The 18,656-nt window shown below is 45.7% G+C and overlaps 1 long non-coding RNA gene across 1 annotated transcript; it reads left to right on the top strand.

Annotated features, from left to right (window-relative positions):
• The first annotated feature begins 10,256 nt into the window (after positions 1–10,256).
• LOC120541045 lies at positions 10,257–18,656 on the top strand. The gene is made up of 3 exons (XR_005635934.1): positions 10,257–10,340; positions 16,327–16,464; positions 18,619–18,656. It is a non-coding gene; the product is annotated as an uncharacterized LOC120541045 (long non-coding RNA).

Here is an 18,656-nt window from a genome sequence, read left to right as displayed (position 1 = left end):
TTCCATTTTACATTAACTCGCTGGAGGAGCTTAGCGGCTGAGTGATGAAAAGGATTTACTTGATCTTTATGATATTTCTTTAAACCTGACGCTGTCTTCCTTCTGGGAATAGCCGTGGCTTTGAGCAAGTCAGGTGGGACTCGGGGGGGATTTGGCTTCCTTAAACCAGTTTATTACCGTTTGCAGTGGGGGGGCTTCCACTACCAGCTGTTTTTAAAAATAAATAAATACATAGATAAATGCAGCACTGTCACCATTTGAGATTGGCAGCTTGGCAGACACTACGACCATCAAAAAGACAAGGAAGCCCTGCGAGAAACAGAGCTGAACCCCCTTAAAACCCTGGAGCGGCCGGGGATAGGGAGAGGGTCTCTCGTTTGGTTCAGTGTTACACCAGCAGACTGCAGTGATGATGATGATGATAATTAGCTATAGTTATACAGGGCTATATTCTAACGGACTCAAAGAGCTGCACATACGTAGTGGGGAGCCACTTCAGATACCACCAGTGTGCAGCATCCAGGTGGATGATGCAGTGGCAGCCATTATTGTGCCAGTACCCTCACCACACATTAGCCTATAGATAGAAGGCACCATATAATACAGTACATGGATAACACACTATATGATAGATAGATAGATAGATAGCTTTTAGTATAGTATGCAGGATAGATTAATTTTAGTATAGTAGGCAGGATAGATAGATATGAAAGGCACTATATAATAGATAACTTTTAGTATAGTAGGCAGGATATATAGATATGAAAGGCACTATATAATAGATAGAAATGAAAGGCAGTATATAATAGATAGATATATTAATTTTAGCATAGTAGGCAGGATAGATAGATAAATAGATAGATAGATAGCTTTTAGTATAGTAGGCAGGATAGATAGATAGATTTTAGTATAGTAGGCAGGATAGATATATATGAAAGGCACTATATAATAGATGGATTGATAGATTAGCAACTATATAATAGACAAATAAGGCATTTCATAATATATATATATATATATATATATATATATATATATATATATATATATATATATATATATATATATATATATTGTGACCTCAAGGGGGTGCCAGAGCGCCACAGACACAGCCATACCTTACAGAGTTCCTGGTTCAAATAAAAGATATTTATTCAGACACAGGACCTCTCCGATGGTCACACTTCCACAGACACATAAAATGCACAAATCAGCCAATCACAACTCCCCCATCCTCCTGTCGCCCACTGCCTCCGACTCTGACTCAATTCAAGTAAGGCAGCAGGTGTCCTGTCCAGGTCATCCACAGCATTTCCAGGTTGTGTGGAGGGCAGACCTCCCTTGGCATCTCCCTCTGGTGGTCCCCAAGGACCCTGATAGGGCTGCATTTCCAGATTTCCTGCTCCAGTGCCACACTCGGGTGTCCTGATCGGGTTTAACTTGGAGGGTCACTGCCTCCTGTCATGTGGTGGAGTGAGCCTGTTCACCTGCTCCTTCCATTATGGCCTTCTGTCCAGGTAATGTACTTTTCCCTGGCTCATCTGAGATGCCCATTCTCCTCCTACAATATATATAGTAAGATGGCTAGATAAGGCACTATATAATAGGTAGGTAGATCTTATTTGGAAATGAAACTTCACAGATTTCACAGCAGCGGGACATTGGGATTCACATACAGGGTAAGCGCCCCCTGCTGGCCTCACCAACAACAACCCTAGCTTTCATCTTTCCTGGTCATCTCCCCTTAAGTCCTGATCACAGGGGTCTTATTAGCATCAGGTGCATGTTGTGCCCACCAGTCCTCCTCCCATGGTACAGATTGTGCCTGTAGACTCCAGAAGACCACAGTACCCAGCAGTATTCCACAACTAGAAATGGGCTGAGCGGCTTTCTTTGGCCACTAGGTGGCACTGCTTGGTTTCTTGGTGACTTTGCCGGCTGTTGACCTTTTGCGCTTCTTAGCAGGTCCTTTCTTCAGGAAGCAACGCTTTGATTCTGATTAGGCTCGAGTACTTGTGCTTAATTTGTGAAATCCTGGAGTGTTGCTGAAGTGCGCCTGATTGCTTTTTATTTATTTATTTATTTACTATTTATTTATTTATTTGATATTGGCAAAACAGGGCAGTGAATTTAATTTTCCCTTCAGCATATGGGGTGAGCAGTCACGGGGCAGCAGGTTCCATTATTAGTGATGCCAGTGATTAGTTCACTCATTTGGTGAAGTCCCCACTTTATTTACCTTACCTGTCTCTGTATGGTGGGGGTCCTCGGCTGGTAGACCTGCATCAAGGTATCTGAAGCCCACTCATTTTAAGAAACAGAATCATACACTCTATTGATAAACGCAACGATTATAGAAATACGACAAGTGCCGTTTATATTGACACATCAGGCATGACAAACATGTGGCACAGGTGAGGCTGGCTCTGCCCCGACTCCCTGCAGTTCTAATTTACAAACAGATTCACGACACCAAAGACGACGGCCCCTGTTGTGTGGAGTTGTTGCTGGTGCCACTCCGGGTTCAAGTTGGGGGGAGTGCCCTCCTCGTGTTTGTGACGTGGTCTCCTGTGCATGGCTCTCTGGGCTTACTTCAGTTCGGCCCTTTGCCATGTGTCCTTTATGGTAAAGTGAGGGTGTTTTAAATAAATAATCGCTGTATTTCACCGTAGTTCGCTTCCCGGGTCCTCCTTGCGTGGAGTTTGCATGTTCTCCCCGTGTCTGCCTGAATTTCCTCCCACAGTCCAAAGACATGCAGGTTAGATGCATTGGCGATTCTAACTACAGGGTCACGGGGGTCTGCTGGAGACAATCCCAGCCAACACAGGGCACAAGGCAGGAAACAAACCCCGGGCAGGGCACACACACACACCAAGCACACCAAGCACACACTAGGGACCTAACCTGCATGTCTTTGGCCTGTGGGAGGAAACCCACGGGGAGAACATGCAAACTCCACGCAGGGAGGACATACATAACCATGCATAGCTCAATATACAAATAAAAAAATAACGTACCTGAAATATTAAACAGAGAACATAAAAAGTGACAATTCAAGCTCTGTGATTCCTCCTATTAACAAAAGAAAACCACGTGGAACGGCTGTTAAACGCTCACATTAACACATAACCGAAATGAGCAGAAAAGCATTCAAAACAACAACTGTACACAACAAAAACCATATTACAATTACTGTCATATACCAAGAAAATGAACTCTTACAATTTAAAATCATTGAATTCATTTTACCATACAGAGAATAACAGCGTGCTTCCCTCCTCTCACACCGATGACGTCACATAACACAACAAACAGAGTAGGGAAACATAACAGGAAAACATACAACACAATGAATGTTATCAGGATCTGGCGAAGCTCCAAACAACTCAGCTTTTTATTTTATACACCTGTTACACGTGCACGATGCTGGTGTAGGATCGTCCGTGACCTTAATGGACGCCGGTTAGCCGCCGATTGCCCAGCTGGGACACGTCGCGAGTGTGAGAAGGGAGGATGATGAATAGAGACAAAGAGAAAGGCTAGGAGGTGGAAGGAGACCTGTGTGAGCGAGGAAAAGGGTAGCAGGCCCGCTGGGAGTGGGTGACATCCTGTACGCTGAAGGAGTGATCACTCTGGCTGGGCAAGTTGGGGAGCCCAAAGCGACGTTCACCAAGACTGGTGAGGACCCTGGCTGTTGGGGTCCGGAGAGGGAGCTGTGCCGTCGCCCTGAGGATGGTCAGCTGGGCCTGTCAGCAGGGCGACTCCTCCGCTGCGAGGCCTGGGTGGGATAAGCACCGGAGCCGCCAGTGAGAACAAAGGCAGCAGGCGTTTTAGTGAGGAGAGTGTCCTGCCTGTGGATTTTAGTGGGCTGATTTATTCTGATTTTAGCCCCTCCGCTATTGAATGGATTATTTCTTGATCTATCTCATCCCCTTGTTTCACGTGTGTGTGTGTGTGTGTTTCGTCCTCATCTGCCAGGCGTCTCCTGTTTACGGGTTCAAGAGGCTTGCAAAAAGTAAAGAGGGAGCAAGGAGCCGACCTGCACCGTTACGGGGAAGAGCGTCTTTTTGAAGTGATGGCGGTTTGGCAGGGTGGACCTTGGCTTGATAAAACCCACAAGCTTTTAGGATACCACAGCTGCTTGTGGCAACATCTAGAAAATGGGGTGGGGGGTCTGTGCGTCAGTATAATTCTTCCCCTAAGCCCTGCAGACGATTCCTTCAGCCTCACAGCTTGGACTGTAGTCAACTGTGGGAACTTCTAGAGTGGGGGGGGGGTCCCCAAGTCCAGTCCTGGAGGGCCGCAGTGGCCGCATTTTTTCATTCTAACCCGTTTCTTAATTGGTGACCAGTTATTGCTGCTGATTAACTTCTTTGGAGTTCATTTTAATCAACTTGTTTTTTTAAGTTTTGTTCCTCTGAATTGCTTCATCTCTATCCTTAAACAGAAATGACACGTGAAGTGAGTGAGCCGACGGAAGACCACCTAAGTCAGGGCCTCCAACTCCAAGCAATTTCACTTCAACCAGTTGCTTGATCATGCGGCAAGTCTTGTCGTTAATTAAACCCGCTCTTTAATTCCGTGGCTTGTTGCTGCTCTCATTGTGCAATAGCAGACATTTCTGAAATTGTGGCTTTTCTAAGAGCGCTGTTAAAAGGTTTTGGGGGTCCTGGAGCAGATCAGCAGTCCTGAGACCTTCACCTTTCTTTATTTTCAGATATTATATGATGGTCACAGTTTGCTGGTCCTGTTTTGGCTCATTTTGTATTAAGTGTGGTAAGCAGCCCTGACACAGACAGCCAGACATTGTTTAAGCACCACAACACGTTTATTTACGCTAACTACTATTTACAGGTGAAACACACAACCCCAAACTCCCCCAAAGTCCAGGCCTCACAATGCCTCTCTTTACTTCAGGCCGCCTCCACTCCTCTCCTCCCGAGCACTGTCCCCTGCTCCCAACTCAAGCCCCCGAATGGAGGGAGGCGGCCCCTTTTATCCATACCCAGACGTGCTCCAGGTGCCTCCCCAGTGTGGTGGAAGTACCGGCTGTGCACCCAGAAGCACTCTGGGTGTCCCTGGTCTTCTTCCCCCCAGCACTTCCGGGTCTGGTCAGGGCTCCTAAGGCATTGGGGCGCCCCCTGGCGGTGACCACGGTCCCCTATAGGGTTGAGCTTCCAAGCTCCGTTCCCGTGGTCCCCAAAGCCACCAGGGCGGTCGCCCCCTCGTGGTCTGGCCTCCTCCGCTCCTCCTGGGTGTCCCAGGCACTCGCCACATAAGGAAAAAGAAACAATTAAGGGGTCCGAATCATCAAGAGCAAGTCAATGAAAATGAATTCAAAAGAAGTGAATTAGCAACAAAAACAGGTTACTCATTGAGAACAGGGTGAGAATGAAAAGCTGCAGCCTCCGCTACGGAGTTGGGGACCCCCTGCTCTCGGCCGTAAGTCGCCTTTTGTAATTTTGTCACACAACACAATCCTGGAGGTCCGACAGACAAGGCGAGCCTACTCGTGGAGTGAAGCAGAAGTGAAAAGTGCCGGCCTTCCTTCCCGAGTAATGAGGAGCGACACCGGGCACCTGCAATACCCAGCTCAGCCTGGTAAATCAGGAATCGGAACTCCATGATAGCTGATGAACTCGCCGTGCCATCCAGGTGGCAGATCATCTCGTTTTTTTTTTTTTTTCTCGTTCTTCCTAATGAGATCTTAATTGTTTATTAACACCTGCGCGCCGCTCTCGGCTTTGTGATTTATGGAAGGATCACATTCATATTCATGTCCGGGGAAGTCACGGTGAGGGGGGCTCACGTCTCATCGGCACAGAAGACCCTCAGGTGGAACGGCAAAGTGTCAAGGTGTGACACGAGATGGAAGATCAGACCCTTTGTTTTGTCTGAGGTGCATTGCCAATCCTGTTGGTCATCGATGAGACGTTCACAGATCACCTGTGGTCTATACAGTTGACTAGGACCAGTTGGGAGAGGCACAGACTGGTCTAGAGAAGGTCCCACAGGTGAGCACAAACCAAGCCGTGAGGTCGAAGGAGTTACAGACAGGATTGTGATGATGAGTTTCTGCAGGGATGAGAGTTCCCGTAGTTCTGAAATTGAAGAAGTTTAGAAGAACAACCTCCCAGCCAGAGTGAGCAATCGGTGGAGAATGACCAAGGTTCCCAAGACGACAGAGACCTCCATTGTTATTAAATGGAAGAAGTTTGGGGAGAACCGCAACTCATCCTGGAGCTTATCTCTCAGCCAGACTAAGCATTTGGTGGAAAAGAACCAAAGTAAGAGTGGTGGTCAATGAGCACCACAGAACCTGGGGGAAGATGGTAGAACCTTCCAGAAGGATGACCACCACTGCGCTCATTGATAGAGCGGCCAGTCAGAAGCTGAGATATCACGTTGACCTGAGTATTCAGACCCCTTTGCTTTTGCCTGAGGGGCAACCCATTCTATTGATCATCGGTGAGATGTTTGGAGTCCTCCTGTCATCGCTTCTGTTGACTGGACCGATTAGGAGATTCACTCACCGATCTATAGAAGGTCTCCCACTTGAGGAAGATTCAAACCTTGAGGTTCAAGGAGTTGCCTGCAGATCCTAGATTCTGGATTTTGACAAGGATTTGTCACATAACACAATCCTGGAGGTCCGACAGACAAGGTGAGCCCACTCGTGGATTTTGGATTTTGGGAGGGGAAGAATTTCTGGAGCAGTGAAGGTCCCCATATTTCTGAAATGGAAGAAGTTTGGAAGAACTGCCACTCGTCCTGGAGCCTCCCGTCACAGCCCAACTGAACAATCGGTGGAGAAGGAGACCAAAGTAAGAGAGGCGACCAAAGAACCCAATGGCCACGAGCTCCATTGAAGCCTGTGTGGAGATGGTAGAACCTTCCAGAAGGGCAACCACCACTGCGCTCTATGATAGAAACAGACACGAGTATGCAGACCCTCGGCTTTGGCTCAGGGGCATCTCATTCTGTGGGTCACCGTCGGGATGTTTCAATGGTGTGTTTGGAGTCCACCAATCGGTAGACAGGATATGAATCAGGGTGGATCTGCATGGAGATGGGAGAATATTCCAGTAGGACAGTCGCCACTTGCATCACCTGCATAGCTTAGAGACGGGAGATAGTGTGGGAGGACGTTTAGACCCATCCTGCAGCAATGAAGGTGCCCGAGTAGACAGCGGCCTCAATAATTCTTAAATGGATGAAGTGTGAAACGACCAATGGAGGGGGCAAGAAGGGCCTTCGTGGAAGGGAGGTGACCAAGAACCTGATGGTCACTCTGATTTAGCTTCTGAGAACCTGTGTGGAGATGAGAGAAACTTCTAGAAGTAAAATCAGCAGCTCACCACTCCAGCAGCCTGGCCTTCAGGACAGTGTCACCAGACAGCACATGAAGGTCCACTTGGATTTTGCCGAAAGGCGCTTTTAAGACCCTCGGACTACGAGAAACAAGATTAAGCGGTCTGACGAAAACCACAATTGAACTCTTTCCAAGCGTCATGTCCAGAGAAACCTGACACTGCTCATCACTTGTGTTATGCCCTGATGCCACCGTGTTCATGTGGGTTTGCTTTTCAGTGGCAGGAAATGGGAGGCCAGAGGGGGTTGAGGGAAAGCTGAATGGAGCAACATAGTGAGACCACTTCAGTGAAAACCTGCTCAGAGCACTCAGGACCACAGACTGGGCCAATGGGACAAAGCAAAGGCAACACAGGAGTGGCATAGGAACAACTCTGGGAAATTGGGTGGAGGGGTTACCCACTTAGAAAATCACCAGAGCAGATCATAGCAGAGCAGTGGCATTTATTACCTACGGAAAAAGACAGTCCACAATTGTGAATCAGGACTCAGTGTGCCCCTAAATCATACAACACACATCACCCAGAATGGCTCGTTACTCACAGCTTAAAGACCCGGTGTTCAAATGTGACTGACCGACTGTCAGACTCCTCTTGAAAGCTCGCATAGGACCCCAGAATCCCTGCACGCCCCTCTGTAATCACTAAAGCCACTCTTGTCTAGAAGGACCATCCCTGTGTAGTGGATTGGAAGGTTTTACCTGATTCATGTGAGGCTCCGCCGTTTAGATATTTAAGTCTTTCAATAAAGGCTGATCAATTTATAGACAAGCCAGTCATATCTAGTGGCTATAGAGATTTATTTAATCACCCCTACCCTGATAAAAGGATGAGTGTCTGTGTGTCCGTCTGGTTGTTATGTTTCTATCATTCCAACAGATGGCGCATCACAGACATTTGTAGTACTGAAATGCATTACATTGGTCATTCCAACAGATGGTGCATCACAAACATTTGCTATAATGCATTTTATCACTACAAATATTTATGATGTTTAATCTCTTGCAATGATAAAGGAAATGCATTTTATTACTGCCTGCATTAGAAAGTACATTCCAATAGATGGTCCACTGCAGATGTTAACGCTGAGGTCTACAATGACAACTTTGATTTCAACCCATCTTAGATGGATGGCGCAGCTAGTAAAATGTTATGTGTCTGTATATCTGTTCGCCAATCCAGTTGCTATGTCTGTCATTCCAACAGATGATGCATCACAAACATGAACACTGCTTTTACAAATCCCATACCAAATGGCATTTAACAGAGACGTGTGTATTGCATTTATTCCAGCAGATGGCGCAGCGCCAACATTAACACTACTTTAATGAATCCCATACCAAGTGGCCTATGACAGATATGCACAAACATTTGTAGTAATGCATTTTATTACCACACATGTTTGTGATGCGCCATCTGTTGCAGTGACAAATGAAATAAATTTTATTACAGCATGCATTACAAATTACATTCCAAAAGGTGTTTCACTGAGGTCTACATTGAAAACTTCAACTTCAACCCGCCTTAGAGCTTGTAAAATGTTAAGTGTCTGTATATCTGTGTGTCCTTCTGGCTGCTATGTCTCTGTTATTCCAACAGATGGCACATCACAAACATGTGTAATAATAAAATGCATTTCTTTTGTCATTCCATGGTTAACACTGAGCTCCGTGTTTGTTACTTACATTTAAACCTAGCTTAGATGGGTGGCACCTACTTTAATAAAAGGATGTGTCTGTGCATCTGTATGTGTGTCTGTCAGGTTGCTATGTCTCTATCATTTCAACAGAGGGTGCATCACAAACGTTTGTAGCCACAAAATGCATTGTCATTCCCACAGATGGCACATTGCAAACATTAACACTGCTTTTATGAATCCCATGCCAAATAACAAATAACACAGACCTTTGCATTGCATTTGTCATTCCAACAGTTGGCACATCACAAATATTTGTAGTAATAAATTGCATTGCATTCTTTGTTACAACAGATGGCACATCACAAACATTAACACTGCTTTTATAACCCATATTAAATGCCCTATAACAGAGACATATTTCACAACAGATGGCGTATCCCAGGCATTACCACTGCTTCAATTGAAAGAAGAGATAACAGCTCCAGAGCTCTGTCAACTTGTAATTCAGACCCCAAACCAAGGGTTGGCACTGTCTTGTACTGCTTCTCCTCTACTTCCCTCTGCACAACCAGAAACCAACCCATCACCGGCCTGTGGCATCATTTTAAGTTTAAGGGCTGTTGGAGCTCCGCCCCTTCCACCTCACTGCCTTCATAACTGGCATCACCGCCATCTTTCTCCAGTCTGATTAGAGTCTTGCGTCTGGAAAGACGTTTCTTTCACGATACGTTAATTCTTCTTTGTTGCTTTGACATCATAATAGACAAGGGGCCCCAACTCTTCATCTGTGTCTCTGTGTTTCGTTTACAGCCTCCTCTTGCCCTGGGGTGGTGTTTTGCTTACCTCTGAAAGCCCAGAATGTGATTCTGTGACACACATGCGTGACAGAAGAGCTGTAATTCTTAGTGACAGCGCCCCCTCTCATCCTGGGGAGGTATCACTTACCTTCAGTGAGCTTATCAGTTTCTTATCTGACATGTCCCCGAAAGAGACATCATAGGGGCTCACTCCATCCACTCCACGCATTGACCTGGTGTTAGGGTGGTCCTCCTGGGGCTGCATTTCACTGCATACCCCAGTGTGTGTATATGTGACGTGTAAATCTAAAATCTAATCTCTTTATGGCATCCCACCTCAACTGGGGACACTTGCGCTCCAGCTGGTCAGACATGATGAGTTCTTAGTGTCCAAGCCTTGACGGCGGTTGTCTCTTGCTGTCATCTCTAACTCTGACATGGTTTCTCTTCCACAGGTGGTAGCACTTAGTAAAAGAAGCAAAGAGGCGGAGTCTGCCTTTCTTGGAGTTTACAAGCAGTTAATTGAAGCGCCAGGTAAGCCACCCTCTTTTCTTGTATGGGGTATGGGTGGCGGGTGACAATGAAACAAGTCAGTCGGGAGCCAGCATTCAGTGGCCACCTGCCAACCGTCTGCTGGTGCTGAGATTTGCCATGCCGGCCCACGTCCTCAGCACTTAACAATTGGTGTCAAGAAGTGCGGCCTTACCAGTCAGTGGTGTAGTCAGTTGATTTTGCTATGCAGTATACTTATTACTTATTACATGTGGCGCAGCTAGTGAAAGGACAAGTGTCTCTATGTCTGTGTATCTGTGTGTCCATCCAGTTGCTATATCTCTTTCATTCCAACAGGATGGTGCATCACCTATATTTGTAGTGTAAAATGCATTGCATTTGTCATTCCAACAGATGGCACATCACAAACATTTGTAGTAAGAAAAGGAATTGCATTTTCAATTCCAACAGATGGTACATCACAAACATTAACACTACTTTAACAAATCCTATACCAACTGGCATATGACAGAAACATATGCATTGCATGTGTCATTCCAACAGATGGCATATCACAAACGTTTTTAGGGTGGCTGGTCTTAGACAGGTGGCACAGCTAGTGAAAGGACAAGTACCTCTATGTCTGAGTATCTGTGTGTTCATCCAGTTGCTATATCTCTTTCATTCCAACAGATGGTGCATCACATATATTTGAAGTGTAAAATGCATTGCATGTGTCATTTCAATAGATGGCACATCACAAACATTGGTAGTAATAAAATGCGTCACGTTTGTCATTCCAACAAATGGCGCATCACAAACATTTGTAGTAATAAAATACATTGCCTTTGTCATTCCAACAGATGGCACATCACGAACATTAACACTGCTTTAACAAATCCTATACCAAATGACATATGACAGAAACATATGCATTACATGGGTCACTTCAACAGATTGTGCATTACAAACTTTGTAAGGTGGCTGGTCTTAGACAGGTGGCACAGCTAGTGAAAGGACAAGTACCTCAATGTCCGTGTATCTGTGTGCCTATCCAGTTGCTATATCTCTTTCATTCCAACAGAAGGTGGCGCACAAACATTTGTCATAATAAAATTAATTGCATGTGCATTTCCAACAGATGGTGCATCACAGATGTTTGTAGGGTGGCTGGTCTTAGACAGGTAGCCCAGCTAATTTTCTATATTCTGTATGATACATTTCATAACTGTTTTAATGTCACACGATCATTGTTTGTACTAAAGACTGACATTAAATATTTTGCGGAATCCAATGTATGCAATATCTCCTTAAAGTAACGCTCACATGAACGTTTTATTATTACATTATGTGATTTTTTTTTCTTTTCTGTTTTTGCCTTATAAAAAGGAATGATCTTCAATTATATAGCGCCTTCTACAGAGAACACTTGTACCGAGTGTTTCACAAATGGAATTCGCTTGAATTCGCAGTACACACGGTGGGCGTATTTTATTTATGGCCGGGCCTTGTTGCGAGGGGCCACAGTCAAGCACGATTAAAGATGGCATCACGGTACAGCTGCTGTTTTATTCAGTGTGCGTCGATCCCTGGGATGCGGTGGGCAAGACCAGGGAGCCCTGTGCCCGGACCCTCTCCGTTCTCACACTCTCTCTGTTTATGGAGTTAGTGGCCTCTCTTGTTCATGTATTTTTAATTCAGTGACAACCACAGACTCATTAATCTTCTTGCCTTTATTACTCTTCATTGTGAGTGTGTTATTTCATTTATTTTTTATTATTTAGGGGTCTTTTTTCACTCTTAGTGTTGTTAAGTGAAGACTTAGGTTCGACCAGATGCAGACGTGTTGAGAGTTAACCAAAGTTATTTTTTTGTGACCAGTTATTTAGTAAATTGGTAAAACGTCCAAAAAAAACTGATATGATGAAATAGTTACCCTATTCCCACCGCCAGCAACATCCCACATACCCTTCAAACTGGCAGGTGGGAGAGGCAGCCAAGCCAAATGGAACCCAGAGCCCAAGACGTGCCTTCCTGGTGTTATACCCCTGCAAAGTCCCAGACACTTCCAAAAATGCCCACTAGAGGGGGAAATCCAGTCCAAAAACCCTGGCTGGTAATACAGAGGGCCGCATATGAAATAACAGATTCATTCTTAACGGAAATGCACTGAGATATCATGAAGCTCCGTGTCTCGTGAATGTTTTTCTTTCTCCCTCTTACTATATATTTTTGAACTGTATATTCATTTGGAATTGGGCTGCCTTTTCTTTACGCACCTCCTATGTGGTTTCTTCACAGATCTCTTCCTGAATGTAATAACGCAGCGACATTATTTTGTGTACAATCGGACTCCACCAGGTTATTAATTCCTGTTACTGGCACGCGGCTTCCGGCAGCCATGGAACCTACATAGCAGGACACACCACACCTGGCATCATCAGCGTGACTCTTTAAATCCGCTGCAATTCACCGGTGTGATCCATTCAATATCCATGGTTTTGATCACAACTTTTATCAAGCGAAACATGTAAATCTTTCCCCTACTCTGGTTTCTGTTTCTTTCTGTTTCTCCCTCCGTCTGATTTTAATTTCTGGTGTACGGTAATTAGGATTTGGCCTTTAGGGTTTGGTTGTTATGTTTTTGACTCGTTTGTGGTTGGACAAATGCTTCATCTCCAGGTTAGAATATAATCTAGATTTTATTAATTTGAATATTTTGGAGATTTGGAGGAGTTAAACAAAGTTATAGAGAGACATAATGTATTTGCTGCCTAAAAAAATCAGCCGCATGAATTAAAAGCTGATATATGATGTTGGGGCACAGGGGGAACCTTCTGAAGTTGGACTTCACTGTAGAAGAAACATGCCATGTGCTGCATAATCCACCTTAATAAAAGGATGAGTGTCTGTGTGTACCAGCTGCCATGTCCCTGTCATTCCAACAGATGGGTCATCAAAAATATTAATACTGCTTTTATTAATCCCATACCAAATGGCATATATCAGAGACATATGTTCTCTATTTGTCATTCCGACAGATGACACATCATAAACATTCACACTACTTTTATTAATCCTATACCAGATAACATATAACAGAACAATATGCATTTCATTTGTCATTTCAACAGATGGCGCATCACAAACATTAAAACTACTTTTATTAATCCCATACCAAATGGCATATATCGTGGGCATATGTACTGTATTTATTGTACCAACAGATGGCACATAACAAACATTAACATTGCTTTTACAATTCCCATACAAAATAGCATATAACACAGGCATATGCGTTGGATTTATCATTCCAACAGAAGTGCATCACAAACTTTAACACTACTTTTATTAATCATATACCAAATAGCATATAACAGAACAATATGCATTTCATTTTTCATTCCAACAGATGGCACATCACAAACATGAACACTGCTTTTACAAATTCCTTGCCAAATGGCATGTAACAGAGACATATGCATTGCATTTGTGATTCCAACAAATGGCGGCAACACAAACAGTTGTAGAAATGACGGATCACGCTCAGTTCACCACGGTGGCTCACAACGGGAGTTTGAGAAACACTCCACTAGAATACTGCGAAGTGAGGAGAACTTTGTGAGTTCGGACATTTTGTTTTTTGGATGGCCTGGAGAAGGGAAAAGGACTGGATTGTTTGTCCTTGGAGTCCCCGGAGACCATTTGTGCAGCTTGGATGAGGGAGAAGGATTAGAGTCAGAGCCGGGTCTCTTTTGTTCTTTCTTCTTTAGTCATACACTTTTCTGATTTTTCACTCTCACGTCTACTTTTGACATCACGTTGTTTTCTTTTAATGAATGACAGCCCATTTTGGCTTTGTTTTTTATTCTTTTGTTCTTGTCCTTGTCTCTTTCTCTCTCCCTCACCCTGGTTTATCCCCGGTACGACCACCTGATGCCCCCACCTGACCATTGCAGGGTACATGGTGGTCACGGGGTATCACATCCGCAGATGGCCTGGATCTTGAATTTCATTTCACGTCAGTCCAGGTTTAGAAGACTTTAAAAAATTTAAGTTGTTTTTGTTGCTTTCTAGATTCCATTTTCACCAGCCTTAATTCAATCATGAGAGCCGTTTAATCGGATACTTGAATCGGGAATAAGAAAGCACTGCCAAAATGTAAGCACTTTCCCGATTCTTGGCGAGTATCTTCCTTCTCCGGGAGCTTCTTTGGAGATGTAAAGTCGAGTTAGCATGTCGGTGTGCCGCCCATTGTCAGGGTGGTCCAGGCTTTTATACCCATTTGCTCCCCCTGGCCACCGCACCCTCACTCCACGGCACAGTGGGATTCATCAGCTTGCTGTTCAACAGCCCCACCTAGTGGCCATAGAGGTGTAGTGCAGGTGTGCTTTTCCAGGGCTCTTGCACTAAAGCTCAGCTCACAGGGTCCGGGGGACCAGAGGACCTCACTGCTGACCTGACAAGCCCCCCCATCTGACTAATTCTAAACGTATTTATTCAGATGGTGCCCTTTTTCCAGAGCAACTTGTGTATTAAATACCGGTGGCACACTGTGATTCAACGCTGCCACTCGTCTCGTCCTGGCATCAGTGTTTTCATTCCAAGGTGACAGGAGGGCACTCGAGCAGCTGTGCCACACAGACCACGCTGCCGATTCCCCCTGCAGGGTGAATGAGGGGGCTGCTGCTCATCCTCAGTCTGCTTTGTGGCAGTGAAACTGAGAAGGTGTTGTCACCCATGACTGGGGGGAGGGGGGGTTGTGCCAAGCCCACCGGCCTGCATTCTGTGACTCCTTTAAAGCATCTTGAGAATCCGTAGTTTTGCCCTGATGTCGGCACAGGAGCGGCGAGTGGATGTGTCCTGAACGAGGACCTTCGAGAAGACCACCCGTGCTTGGAGAGCTGCTGTCCTTCAGGGTTCGACTGGAGAGTGTGTGTCGGCTGGGGACGGGGGGGATGGGGGGTGAAATCAGCAGCATAGGCTTGTAAATTAATTTGTTCGTGTTGTACGATGGTGGCACAGCTGGGCTCATTAACATGCGCACAACAAATAATTATAGCTGAATTTTTAGCCTGCGCTTGCCTAATGGGCTTGCTGGGTTAATTATGTCAAAGCGTAATTACAGAGGCCCGGGGAGACATAATAGCGCGCCCCACTGAGCAGAGACCAGTTAATGATGGTGCATCTCTGACAGGAGACGGCGGGCTGCCCCGAGCACACCTGCATACACTGCCTCGGTACCAGGGTGGGCTCTGCTGTCTGCCGATTCGGGACGCACCATCGCCTCCTCGTGGAGCTTTGCAGGTAACGTCACTTCGGCCCCCCACATGTTCCATACCTTTTGGCCATTGGTCAATTATAAAGCACAGTGACTACAAAAAAAAAAATACTGAAAATGCCCACAAGAGGGGGAACTACCGTCAAACCCTGGCTAGCTGCAAAGAGGGCAGTGCAGAATCTTTATAAAACAAAATTAAATAAAAATGAGCAGAAAGGCACAGGAGGTAAAGCTAACCCAACCTCCATTATGAAATCACAGAGGCAAAGTGATCACAAAAAGCCAGAAAATCAAAATAATCAATAAAACAAGAGGCACAAGAGTACTCACCAACACCATGAGAGTGTTCATAATGAACCGCAAGGGACTGCCCTGTAAAGGCTGTGGGCAGCCCCTTGATTGTGAAGGACAGGTGGCCCCGCCTCTTAAGGAACCACCCACAAGACACCAGACACACGACAAAGGCTTTGAGACAAATCCAGCACTTGCTCTCCAAAGAGTTCTTGGGGGTCTGAGCTATTTGGAGCAATTGCATGTTAAAGGGCTTTTGCTCAAAGGCCCAACAGAGTAGGATCTGTTTAGGCAATAAACAAGATCCAAACTGGCAACCTTTGGGATACCTTTAGCCACAGTACCCCATGCTGCCCATACCTCCAAAGGTTGCTGATTGGTGTCAACCAGGTCAGCTATGTGGGACCCCTAAAAAGAACCAACCAACCTAACTCTTGTGTTTGTCTCCATTGTCAGATCCCGCACCAGTGCTAGAGGCGGCCCACAGTCTGGATGAGCGGCTGCAGCAGCTACAGGGGGGGCAGCCTGAGAGCTGCTCAGTCAAGGAGCTCAGCCAACAGTGGAGCAAACACCTGGAGAGACTCGGAAGCCCAGGTAAGAGTGGAGAGAGACCCCCGTGTCGTCCCACACAAAGGAATGCCAAATTTTTTTTCCTGTCACAGTGGAAGCAAAGATGAGTGGGGGCATCCCTCAAGATGGCCCAGTGTAGAAGAAGAGGAATAGTGACAATCCCTATGAATACCATTGTTCCCGTCCCCCAAAAATGGGGGGAACCACGTTTCATGAAATTGCACATGTGCGTTGATGCTGGTCTAACGTAAAATATCAGCTTTATGCTGTATTGAGGGTAGTATGTATTTTCAGCCGGTTTCACTCTCCCTCCCCAAAGAAATACCACTTTGGCACCCTGATCAACAGTGAAGTTCATTTGCCCGGGGTGCATGTTTAAACGACCCATAAGCCATTGCAATCTTGTTGCAATACAGAGTTGCTTACAGAGTCAGAGTGCATTCACAATGAACCGCCAGGAATGGTGGGAGACCCTTCCAGATTTATAGGGCAGAGAGGCAGGTCCTGGCGGTGATTGGCAGGTGGCACCACCTACTGGGGAGCACCGCCCACAAAACACTTACACATACAGTACCTGCAAATGTGGATTAATGTCAACCAGACTTGTATGAGGGACCCGTGAGCTTCTCTTTTCAGGTCCGGCACCAGTGCTAGAGGGCACACCAACGGGCACCAAACAGACAGTGTAAAAAACTCTGACATAAAGAAATGAAATGAATGACAATTTTAATGTAAAAACTGCGTAAGAGGGACGTTTGGGCCCCATCTGGTGGAAAAATAACTCTTAACTCATATCTTATAGGGGGGTCACATATTTTAGTGTGTGGAAGAGCCCCCAGGCACTCTGCTTCAATTCTAGAGCCCAACGATGATGTCTTAGATCAGCTGGAGTCTCTGAGATGGCCCTGTGTTAGTCAGTGTGCCCCGGGATGGCCTATCACCACCCCCCGCACCCGCACCTGGGGTTGCACCTGTTATGGTCTGCTACTCAGCCAGGTTCAGAAAATGAACTTATGGAGGGATGGATAGATAGATGGAGGGACAGATGGATGAATGGATAGGTATAATGGTGGATGGATGAATAGATGGACAGATGAGTGGACAAATAGATGGATGGATGGGTAAGTGGGTGGATGGTTGAATGGATAGATGGACAGATGAATTGACAAGTGGATGGATAGAGAAACAGATGGATGAATGGATGGGTGGTTGGATGTACAAATGGATGGATGGATGAACAGATGGATGGATAGATAGGTGGAATGGTTGACGTATGGATGGATGGCTGGAGGGACAGATGGATGAATGTATAAATGGATGGATAGATGATGGACAGATGAATAGATAGATGGACAGATGGATAGGTAGAATGGTGGATGGGTGGATGGATTGGTAGATGGATGGATGAGTGGACAAGTGGATGGATGGGTAGGTGGGTGGATGGTTGGATGGATAGATGAAACAGATGAATGGACAAGTAGATGGATGGATGGATGGAGGGACAGATGGATGCATGGATGGGTGGATGGATGGATGGATGGAGGGACAGATGGATGATTGAATGGGTGGATGGATGTACAAATGGATGGATGGATAGATAGGAAGAATGGTGTAGGGATAGAGGGACAGATGGATGAATGGATAGGCTGAATGGTGGATTGATAGGTAGATGGACAGATAGATGGATGAATGGATAGGTAGAATGGTGGATGGACAGATGAATGGACAAGTTGGATGGATGTATGAAAGGGTAGGTGGATTGACAGATTGATGGATGGGTGGATAGATGAATGGACAAGAGGACGGATAGATAGTTAGGTGGGTAGATGGGTGGACGGATGGATAAATGGATGGATTGGTGGATATATAGCTAGATGGATGGATAGATGGACAGATGAATGGACAAATGGACGGATGGGTGGAGTGATGGGTGGATAGATGGATGGATTGGTGGATATATGGACAGATGGGTGGGTAAATGGAGGGATGAATGGACAAATGGAGAGATGAGTGATGGATGGATGGACAGATGGCTGGATGATCGTGCTGTTATGACCAACAGTAACTACCTTCTGTTCTGAACATCTTGTCCACACCTCACAGTATTTCCTACGACTTCATTGTCTTTGGGCTCACGGACCTCTTTTGTCTTCCCTTCTTGCATTCCTTGTTCCCCAGAAGAGTCTGACGATTCCACCATCACCGGATTGCACACC

The sequence above is a fragment of the Polypterus senegalus genome, chromosome 12 (assembly GCF_016835505.1).
Source record: "Polypterus senegalus isolate Bchr_013 chromosome 12, ASM1683550v1, whole genome shotgun sequence".
NCBI lineage: Eukaryota > Metazoa > Chordata > Cladistia > Polypteriformes > Polypteridae > Polypterus > Polypterus senegalus.
This window is presented reverse-complemented; position numbering and strand designations above follow the sequence as displayed.